Raw genomic sequence first — 11131 nt, forward strand, 5'->3', positions numbered from 1 at the left:
TTTTAAAAATATGTATTTCTGATTATATCACAATATCACAGGTAGACACAGGCATCACGTCACACTCTGACACACACAGAGTCACATGCAATCAGACCCCGGGGAGGGCGGGTAGTTACATCACACACAAACACACAACAACATGCAGGGACACACACTCAAAAGGCAGGCAGGAAGCCGTGCACCTGCAGCCACACACACACACATGCACACAGGGTCTCAGGGACAAGTAGGTACACACACGCCCAGCCCCACACTAGCATCCCTGGGTGACCAGGTACACACAGGGACAAGGTCACACATGCCACCCTGCTCCACACAGGCAGACCATGTGCCAGGACACCACCCACGGGGACACCTGTGACTCCCTGTGCAGTCACACCCAGTAGGCAGAGCTCCAGCATGGCCAAAGGCCAGGTGTGCAGGGGCTCCCCCAAGCACAGATGCACATACACATTGACCCCATGTGCCTGCAACGTGTTTCTCACAAACATATCCTGTGATACAACCACACCGCCCTTTACAGACTCAGGTACATACAGAACAATACAGGCACATCCAGGCCGCCGAGCTTCGTGTTGGCAGGCACACACACCGAGCCACCCTACACAGTTACACATCCAGAGACCCACACGTGGGGTCATACACCTCATGCCCAGAACAGGTTTCACCTGTGCCCAACATCAGACACACGTCTTTGTGTGACATGCTGTGATATGCAGAGATCCCCAAACACATGCAGACACATGCTCAGTTACACTCGCTGCTTCACCTGCAGAGCCTGAATCCCACAGGTGGGCAACACGCCACACCACTGGAGTAACCAGGCATAGCCATGGTGACACGCGGGAAAGCCACTGGAGTGACCAGGTGCAGATACGGTGACACGCGGGGACGCGCCCACACGCACGGTTACACAGCTGCACGGGCAGGCAGCGCTTTAGTCGCGAACATACGTGCACACACATACACAGGCGCGCATGCGCACACTACACACCGGCGCCCTCGCCTTCTGGGACCACCTTCAAAGGCCCGGGGCGGCTCCCGCCAAGCCCCGTGGAGTTGTCTCAGCTTCTCTCTAGTGTCCGGCCCTCCCAAGCCAGCGCAGACACAAGGGCCCTCCTCCCTCACAGGCGTGGAGACAAAAGACACCCACCACCACCACCACCACCAACTGGCCCACGGGCCAGGCCAGGCGAACTGCGCCTGCGCACCGAATGAGGACCATTATGGGCGGCTCCGAAGAACTACAACTCCCAGAAGGCCCTGCGCGCCAGTCCGCTCCGCCACTGACAGGGCCTGGGTCACCGAAACTACAACTCCCAGAAGGCTCAGCGTCCGTGCGCACGGGGTCTACGGGTCCCAGCCTCCTTCGGCGCCCGACGAATGAGAGCGGCTGGGGGCGGGGCTTGTGTCTACACCCACAAGTCCCGCCCACCACAGCCTGTGTGCGGGTCGTGGGCGTGGCCAGTAATTAGGGGTGGGACTTTTCTTCCTCAAGGGAGGGAGCAGAGAAGCCAAGAAAGAAGGAATCTGAGGATCAGAGAAGCCTAGTCGCTTATCCCAGGCCACACAGCCCTGAAAAGGCAGGTTCTAGGGTTTGCGACCCATACTTTTTTTTTTTGTCTCAGGTAGTTGATGCCATTCAATCCAAAGCAAAGAAGATGACAAATCCACTGATAATAGGTGAATAATTATAATAGTGGACATGTATGTGAGATTTACTATTGGCTCCTGACTTTGCTGGTTGGTGAGGGAAGTCTCTCCCACAGGCCCTCCTCCTCCTTGGGATATCTTTAGGGGTAGCTGAGCAGTTTACACTTAATAGATCAATTTCAGTGTTCACATTTCCTTAAGCCTTCAAACCCCCTTCTCTGTAGCATGCGGGTAATGTCTGTAATTTTTACCTGAAGGGTCTTATCTTAGTCTCTTTGGGCTGCTATAACAAAATAGCATAAATGGGGTAGCTTATAAAAACCAGAAATTTATTTCTCATAGTTATTGAGGCTGGGAAGTCCAAGATCAAAGTGCCAGCAGATTCAGGGGCTGGTGAGAGCCAGATTCTTGGTTCATAGTTGGTACCTTCTCGAAGGTACCAGATGGTGGAAGGGGGCTAGCTATCTCTCTGGGGTCTCTTTTATAGGGTCACTAATCCCATCCATGAGGCCCCTACCCTCATGACCTAATCACCTCTTAAAAGTCCTACCTCCTGATACCATTACCTTGGTGGTTAGGTTTCAACTGTAATTTTTTTAAGGTAGGGGAGACATAAACATTCAGACCTAATAGATCATTGTTGACCCAGGCTTCAATTAGCCAACTTAGGAGACTGTTAATATTCCTGGGCACCTCACATTGAGTTCTGAGTCCCAAGTGAGTGCACCCATGCACACGAGTTGGAGCTGATCAAATCTTGTATTTCATCTTCTTTGGTCTGACACCCTTGGACTCCCTACTCCACACATCTGTCAGGCTGCTACCAAGACAGATTGGTGAAGTCTTGTGAGTCTTTTTGTGTATAAGCTGTCTCTTCTTGAAGCACAGCTTATCCCTCTCCCCTGGGTCTCAGATGGGACATACTTTTGGTTATAAGCCTGGAAGCAGTGAGAGGTGGGTCCTGAAGTGTGTACACATTGGCTCCTGCCACAGCTATCTCAAGGGGAGATGACAGGTTTTGGTGGAGAGGAGGTCTGGCTCACTCAGATGGTGAGGAGAGGGCTCCCACCAACATGTATTATCTCCACTTTACAGAGGAGATGACTGAGGCTCAGATAATGCAAGTCACCTGGACAGTCTGGCTGTGGTGTCCAGGAGCCACTTACCACATCTCATCCTGCCTTCCTAAGCAGCCAAGGAAGGAGCCCTGTGCCAGCTTCTAGCTGAGGATTTCTCTGTTTTATTCGTTTGCATTTGTGGAGCTGAGCAGACTCTGAAGGGCAGAGCCAGGGGGAGGGGAGAGGGACGGAGACTCCATTGCTGGCTGTCCATGGGGAGTAGCCAAAATCCCCATGTGCATGCATGCACACACACAATTCTGTACATACATACATACTGTATCTGTCAGCTTTTGCTGCATAACAAATGACCCCAAACTTAGAGGCTGTTATGGACTGAATTGCGCCCTCCTCAAATTCATATGTTGAAACCCAAACCCTCAGTATCTCACAATGTGACTTTATTTGGAATGGAACCTTAAAAGAGGTGATTAAGTTAAAATGAGGCTGTTAGGGTGAGCTCTAATCCAATCTGACTGGATGTCCTTATTATTAATAGAAGAGAAAATTGAGGCACACAAAGAGACATCAGGGATATATGAACAGAAAGAAAACCATGTGAGGACACAGGGAGAAGATGTGCAAGCCAAGTGGAGAGGCCTCAGGAGAAGTCAAACCTATTGACACCTTGATCTTGGACTTCAGCCCCCAGAACTGTGAGAAAATAAATCTCTGCTGTTTGAGCCACCTAGCATGCGGCACTTTGTTATGGCAGCCCCAGAAGACTAATATAGAGGCTGTAAAAAAAAAAAAAACGTGTTTTATTTAATTAGCAGTGAGCTGGAACCCTGGGCTGGGTTCAGCTGAGCAGTTTTTGTAGTCTTGGCTGGGCCCACTCATGAATCTGTGGTGAGCAGCAATGTTTTGGCTAAAGATGAGATAAACGTTGGTTCTAAGTACAATCAGGAAAAATTACCAAGTCTCACTTTACCACAAAAAAAGAAAAAAAAAAAAAAGGAAATAGACCAGACGTAAACCCCGATAAACATAATTTTGTTCTCAGGTCACCTGCAAAGACACTGCAAGGATAGACTCGTTTGTTTCAGATTGTGTTAGTGTGTCAGGCCTCGTGGTGCCACTTGAGGGCACTATTGCCTCACAGAAGGAAGGACAAAACCTGCTCAAACGAATCCTTTCCCTTAAGAGGGGAAAACAAGATTCTGGAGGGAGGCTCTGTAACCGAGGGGCTAGCGGGAGGGGACGTCCCCCTGAGCCAGGTTGGGGTCCCCAGCTCCGGAGACCCAGGAGGTGCAGTGTTAGCCTCGCATGCCGCCGAAATGCACGTTTTCCTGAACGCAGTTATGTGAGCACGGAAAGGGGTGTGATTTTCCAAAGAGCACCACGGCCTCGCTTCCCTGGTGCAGGGCGGCGAGGTGACCAGAGCGGCGCTGGGCTGGGAGCCACCTGCGTGGGCTCCAAGCGTCCTGGGGCGACGTTACCTGCGACCCTCAGCGCATTCACGTGACGTGGGCGGTGATGAGGCGGAGAGGTTGCCGATGGTTAGGGTTAGGGTGGAAGCTTAGTAGGTGCTCACGGCACAGATGGAGCAAGATTTCTCACGCATAGATTAGGATAGAAAGAAGAGGTTTATTTACTTTTTCCTGGGTAGGTGGAAAAAGGAAGAATGTGCTGGTCCAAAAAAAACAGCTATGGGAGCTTTTTAAATGCGATTGTAAAAATGGCAGGGTACAGTTGAGAACCTGCTGCATCTGCTCCTTCCTTTCTTCTTGGGCAGGTAGATAACAAACACTGCCAGGATGTCAAAGTCCAACACTTGGTTTCCTGCCTCTCCTTGGAGACGGGATTATCGCAGGAGATGTGACTCTGCCTCCAGATGTGGTTGAGGCTGTAACTCGTTTTCCTGCTGTTTCTCAGGAGCTCTGTAAAAGCAGATTCTCAAAAAACAATTTTAGAAGAGCGAGATTTACATCTCTTTTCCGTCCATTCAGCTCTTTTCAGAAGTTGTGCAAAACAGAACTCCTGCGGGGTACCTGTTAGCGAGAGAAGTCACAGGCTTGACCTTTAACTGTGACCGGGGAAACTGTGGGATTAGGCATTTTCCTGTTATTTTTGCAAGGCTGCCCCTTTCAGTTAGCACCCAGGTTCAAATCCTGCCTCCGCCGCCTCCTGGCTGAGTGTCCTGGGGCAAGTTGCTCAGCCTCCCTGTGTCTCATCTGTGAAAAGGGTATGACTGGCATCTCCAGAAGAAAAATCGGGATGTCCTAAGTACCTACTCCACCTGTGGTATCACTGTAGTAGAAAAAACAGCAGTTTTATTTTATGTATTTTATTTTAGTGAAATAGGTAAACAAGTAGGCACATTGTGTTTCACTGGTCAGCTTTGATGGAAACGGCTGTAGACAGCGCCAGGACAAGGGTGGGGTGGGGGAGGCACCAAAAGGCTCGGTGACTGAGGTAAACCACATTTTAATGCAAGTTTTTAAAAATAAATGACGAAACTTTTACATAAAAACAAGATTAGGATTAGTGATTTTTTTCCCTGTATGGTAGGCTCCAATTTTCCTCAGCATGGCACTGCACACCACCAGTGTACATTGATTTTAGGATTAAAAGAAGTGAGCGTACGCCTTCGACATTATTGGACTTGCTAATGGGAAGCTTCCATCACAGGGAAGTCACTAGAAATTTCTTGTGCATTGATCTTTCGGCAAACCTTTAGGGGAAAGGGGAAGTTTCCCCCTTTCCCCCACAATATTATAAGATAATATAGTATATATAATATTTATGATAATACAGTATATATTTATGATATAGTATATATAATATTTAAGATGTGTATATAATGTATACACAATAAATATTATAGTATATATTATATAATATGTACATTATAGGGTATATTATATAACATAATATATGAAGATATCTAATATATTTTATGTATAATAATATATAATATTAATACACAATGCATAATTATTATATTTAAAGCCCCAAGAACCTTTGTCTGGCTTTACTAAAATCTTAGTATCTCCAGTCGTTGTTCTCTGGAGATGGGAAATGGCTGCGATTCCTGATACGAAGAGTCCACTCTTGGGTGGTATAGTTGTCGATTCTCAGCAGTTTGGGTGTACAGGAGTTGGAAAAGGAGTAAACTGCGTTATGTTTGTCTCCACCAGCTGGCTCACGTCAGGTTGAAAGGACTGTCGACAAAAGGAAAAACAAAAAAGGGAAGACAGAGTACTTGGTTCGGTGGAAAGGCTATGACAGCGAGGACGCCGTGTGGGGCCAGAGCAGCACCTGGTGAACTGTGAGGAATATATCCACAATTTCAACAGGCGCCACACCGAAAAGCAGAAAGCAAGCACATTAACCAGAACAAATAGCACCTCTCCAAACAATGCTAGGAGATAAATTTCCAGGTCCACCAACAGCAACTTTTCTAAGACCTCTCCTAAGTTGCTAGTGATTGGCAAAGACCACGAGTCCAAAAACAGCCAGTTGTTTGCTGCCGGCCAGAAGTTCAGGAAAAACACGGCACTATCTCTCTCGAGCAGGAAGAATATGGACCTAGCAAAGTCAGGTATCAAGATACTTGTGCCTAAGAGCCCCATTAAGAGCAGGACCGCAGTGGCCGGCTTTCAGAACGAGAGCCTGGAGAAACTGGACCGTGTCGAGTAGGGTCAGGAAGACACAGTGGCACCTGAGGTGGCAGCGGAGAAGCCAATGGGAGCTCTGTTGGCCCTGGTGCAGAGCAGGCCAGGATGGGGAGCAGGCCCCGGATACACCCACTAGTGCCTCAGGTGCCTGGCCCTGTGACTGCAGCCATGGCCACGGGCTTAGCTGTGAACGGGAAAGGTACATCTCCGTTCGTGGATGAATTAACAGCCAATGGAACAACCAACATACAGACATCTGTCACAGGAGTGACAGCCAGGAAAAGGAGATTTATTGATGACAGAAGAGACCAGCCTTTTGACGAGCAGTTGTGTTTCAGTGTGAGGCAAACAGAAAGTGCCTACAGATACAGAGATATTGTCGCCAGGAAGCAGGATGGCTTCACCCACATCCTGTTATCCACAAAATCATCAGAGAATAACTCTCTAAATCCAGAGGTAATGAAAGAAGTCCAGAGCGCTCTGACCACGACAGCAAGCTGGTTCTGCTTGGCGCCGTCGGCAGCGTTTTCTTTTGCGGGCTTGACTTTATTTATTTTTATACAGCATTTAACAGATGACAGAAAAAGAGAAAGCACTACAATGGCAGAAGCTATCAGAAACTTCGTGAATACTTTCATTGAGTTTAAGAAGCCTATTATTATAGCAGTAAATGGCCCGGCCATTGGACTAGGAGCATCCATATTGCCTCTTTGTGCTGTGGTCTGGGCTAATGAAGAGGCCTGGTTTCACACACCCTATACCACCTTCGGACAGAGTCCAGATGGCTGTTCTCCCGTTATGTCTCCCAAGATTATGGGAGGAGCATCTGCAAATGAAATGTTTGTTGCTCAGCGGCCCGAAGCTGACTGCACAGGAGGCATGTGGCAAGGGCCTGGTGTTCCAGGTTTTCTGGCCTGGGACCTTCATCCAGGAAGTCATGGTTCGAATTAAGGAGCTTGTCTCGTGTAATCCAGTTGTGCTCGAGAAATCCAAAGCCCTTGTGCGCTGTAACATGAAGATGGAGCTGGAACAGGCCAACGAGAGGGCGTGTGAAGTGCTCAAGAAAATCTGGGGCTCTGCCCAAGGGATGGACTCCATGTTAAAGTACTTGCAGAGGAAAATCGATGAGGTTTGTTGGTCAGGCTGCCTACTGATGACAGTCAAATTGGCTCCAAGTTTCCCTAACCCATCCTCAGCCTGAAACAAGTTCACCCGTTGCTCACGCTTGAAAGCAGGACTGAGACCATCCAAGCTATTTATTATCAAGGAGTTTTTAAGTACTGTAACTTTAAAATAAATAACTACAAAGCTTCTTTGTCCAAACGTCATTGTTTTATACTTACATACACACAAGTATAAAAGTATAATGTGAGCACTAGACTGCTCTTGGAGGCTCTCATTTTTGTTTTCTTTGGCTAGTACTGTCTAAAAGACAGAGCTGTGTTTTATTGGTTTTGGATGACAGGAAAGTCTGGAATGATGTTTGTTTTCCTCATTTTTTCCTCCTGGAACACATAATCTAAAGGGGTATTAGCCAGCCTCACTGTCCCTACCCCAAATAGAGATACAGAAAAATTTGAGACATCGCCTTTGTCTCCAAGAAGGTACAAATACCTCAGAGATGGAAAATTCTAAATCAAAAGTAAGACTTTTCTTTTAGGATACATACTTCTTTTTTTTTTTTTTTTTGAGACAGAGTCTCACTCTGTTGCCCAGGCTAGAGTGAGTGCCGTGGCATCAGCCTAGCTCACAGCAACCTCAAACTCCTGAGCTCAAGCGATCCTCCTGTCTCTGCCTCCCGAGTAGCTGGGACTACAGACATGCACCACCATTCCCGGCTAATTTTTTCTATATATATTTTTAGCTGTCCATATAATTTCTTTCTATTTTTGGTAGAGATGGGGTCTCGCTCTTGCTCAGGCTGGTCTCGAACTCCTGAGCTCAAACGATCTGCCCACCTCGGCCTCCCAGAGTGCTAGGATTACAGGCGTGAGCCAGCGAGCCCGGCCAAGGATACATACTTCTGATGAAAAATCCACTGATGAGCATACCCACAAACCAAACATATGCTTAGGATTCATGCTGAGATATCAGTTGATTTCCCCCTTTTTTAAATATGTCCAGTTCTTACCCAGTTAACATGAAGAAACCACTGTCTCTCTAGAAGAAAGCTTGTTTTGCAGTATTAGTGAATCACTGAATAGCTTAACTATGAATATCTAAGTTATAAGTTAGGCCTAGTGGGATTTAAATAGTTTTTCTGACCCTTTTGAAAAATAACTACCTATGTGCTTCTTGTTGCTGGGTGAGAAATACTACTTTATGTACAGTTTTGGTTTTCTATTTGCAGATATGGTTTTCTATTTGCAGAATACCAAAATAAAGTATTTTTATGTTTATAAAGTGTAATTTTTAAGTTCACTTAGAATATATTTTACTTAATAAGTTAAAATTCTTTTGGCACACTATTAAATGAGAAACTCCTTTAAAAAAAAAGAACTACCTTATATTGGACATTTCATGTTCTTGGTCTCTGCTATGTCTATACAATATACTGAGTACAGTACGGTGTCCAAGATGCCCTGTGTGAGTAGACACGTGCATTCCTTTCAGGAGTGGGTACTGATTCCAGACTACAGATGCCTGGTACTAGTTAGGCTTCTGAGCTTGCAATCACATTGAATGTATGAAGAGCGAGATAAAATATTCAGCTGTGAAAACTGGTTAAATAAACTAATATTTCTTAACACACATACACACACACAAATCTCAATATCTCAAGAGTGAGTCTGAAAATCAGGGACACCAGACCTCGAGGAAGGAGCGTGGGCTGAGCCAGAGCTGTCCAGCAGTGACCCGCAGCCTCAGCTCTGCTTCCACTTCCCTCTTGGCACCTTCCCAGGCCCCGGCAGGATGGGGCTCCTGTCTCCAGCTCTCTTGGCTCCCCACGTGTGCATTCACTGTCCTTATTGAAGATTTGATTGAGCAGCAAATGCAGTTGGATAATGAATGGCTTAATGTGTCTTCACACATTTGAAATGTCAGCTCCATGGAGGCCGCGGGTAGGGTGGGAGACTGTTGTCTTATTCACAACTGTCCAGCCCATGGCCGTTGCTTGTGGGTGTGTGGAATGAGTGAATGAATGAGTGAGTGAAAGAAATCACCTTCAGACCCACTAGATTTGTGCCAGGGCAGGGAGAATCCCCAAACACAATAGGACATACTGCACATTTTTCAATATTTTCTGAGTCCCACAGTTTACCTATTTTCATATTGTGACCCCCCATACATTTATGTAACTAAAATGAAAATTTTATAAAACGTTACACTTAGCAATGCATACTGGTATTTTAAAAATTATATTCTAGTCTTTTAAATTTTATTTCATTAAAATATGCTGATTATGATAAATGGAGATTGATTACATTAATCCCTACTATGCTCCATCCATGGATTTAAGGCACTACTTTAGAGCCAGCTGAAAAACACTGGGTTGGTTTTTTTAGGTTAGGAGTGTGGACAAAGGAATTAGACTGCTAGGCTGTGGCTCTGTGTGACTTTAGCTCTTGTGACTTAGTTTTTCCTGTGTGTAAAATGGGGATGATACTGGGAATGGCATTCACCTCTTAGGACTTTCGTAAGTTTAAAGTACCAAGAATGGTGCCTGACATAAGGTAAGTGCCATACACACACACACACACACACACACATATATAATTTCATCATATATAGGTACCACATTTTGTTTATACATTCATCCTTTGATGGACACTTGGTTTGCTTCCGCTTTTGAGTATGAGGATAAATCATTATGGAAATTGTATTCCGGCAGGCCTCCAGGAGGAGTTCCTAGACAGAAGAGTTTAAACGATGTCCAAGAATGACAACAAAAAGCTAATGAAGATTCCTCTGAGTTTTTGGAACACATCTATCAGGCATATCAGAAATATACAGATGTGGATCCAGGGGCCCATGAACATATGTGCATGATTAATATGACTCTTATAGGGCAGAGTGCTCCAGATATACAGAGGAAGCTGCAGCATGTGGAAGGGACAATTGGCATGAATCCCTCACAGTTTGCTGATATTGCCTGTGAAGTATATAATGCTAGGGAAGAACAGAAACTGAAACCCTAACCCTAACCCTAACCCTAGCCGTGTCCACCAAGGGTCCTTTGCAACAGTCAAGAGGAAACAGCAAAAATAGTTGTCCCAGGATGAAGTACAATCAGTGTACTTTTTGTAAAAAGGAAAGGCATTGGAAAGAGCACTGCCCAAGATTGCAAAGGGCTCCAGGTGCAAGAAAAACCCCAGGAGAGCAAATGGTTCTTTAAGTCCAGGACTCAGATGATGAAGGAGGGAGACCAGGGCTCCAATCCAAATATCCTCACAGGACTCCAAGTGGGGACTCCCAGCCGTGTGGGCAGAAGTGGCCCAGGGCCCCCCTTGGCTGCTGCCCTGGTGCCCAGCACCAGCCACGCACAGTGTTAGATCAGGTTCCCCTCGGCCCCAGGAACAGAGAGGCAGAGTCACCGAGGCTGCAAAAAGGCAAAAGAGTTTATTGGCTAGTTCGAGCTAGGGTCCAAATTCCAGAGCACCAACGCAGTGGCCTCTCCACGAACTAGGACCCCGCCCTGGGGTAAAGGTTAAGCTTTTATACTTTTCTGTATGCTAGTTTTCATACGACACGTTAGTCTGCACACGACACGTTAGTCTACACACAACACGTTAGTCT

At 46.4% G+C, this 11131-nt stretch overlaps 1 pseudogene; it reads left to right on the plus strand.

The window, feature by feature from the left end:
• The first annotated feature begins 1217 nt into the window (after positions 1 to 1217).
• Positions 1218 to 10887, plus strand: LOC138374245 (chromodomain Y-like protein; annotated as a pseudogene).
• Positions 10888 to 11131: the final 244 nt, after the last annotated feature.

This window comes from Eulemur rufifrons, chromosome 24 (genome assembly GCF_041146395.1).
Source record: "Eulemur rufifrons isolate Redbay chromosome 24, OSU_ERuf_1, whole genome shotgun sequence".
Taxonomy (NCBI): Eukaryota; Metazoa; Chordata; class Mammalia; order Primates; family Lemuridae; genus Eulemur; species Eulemur rufifrons.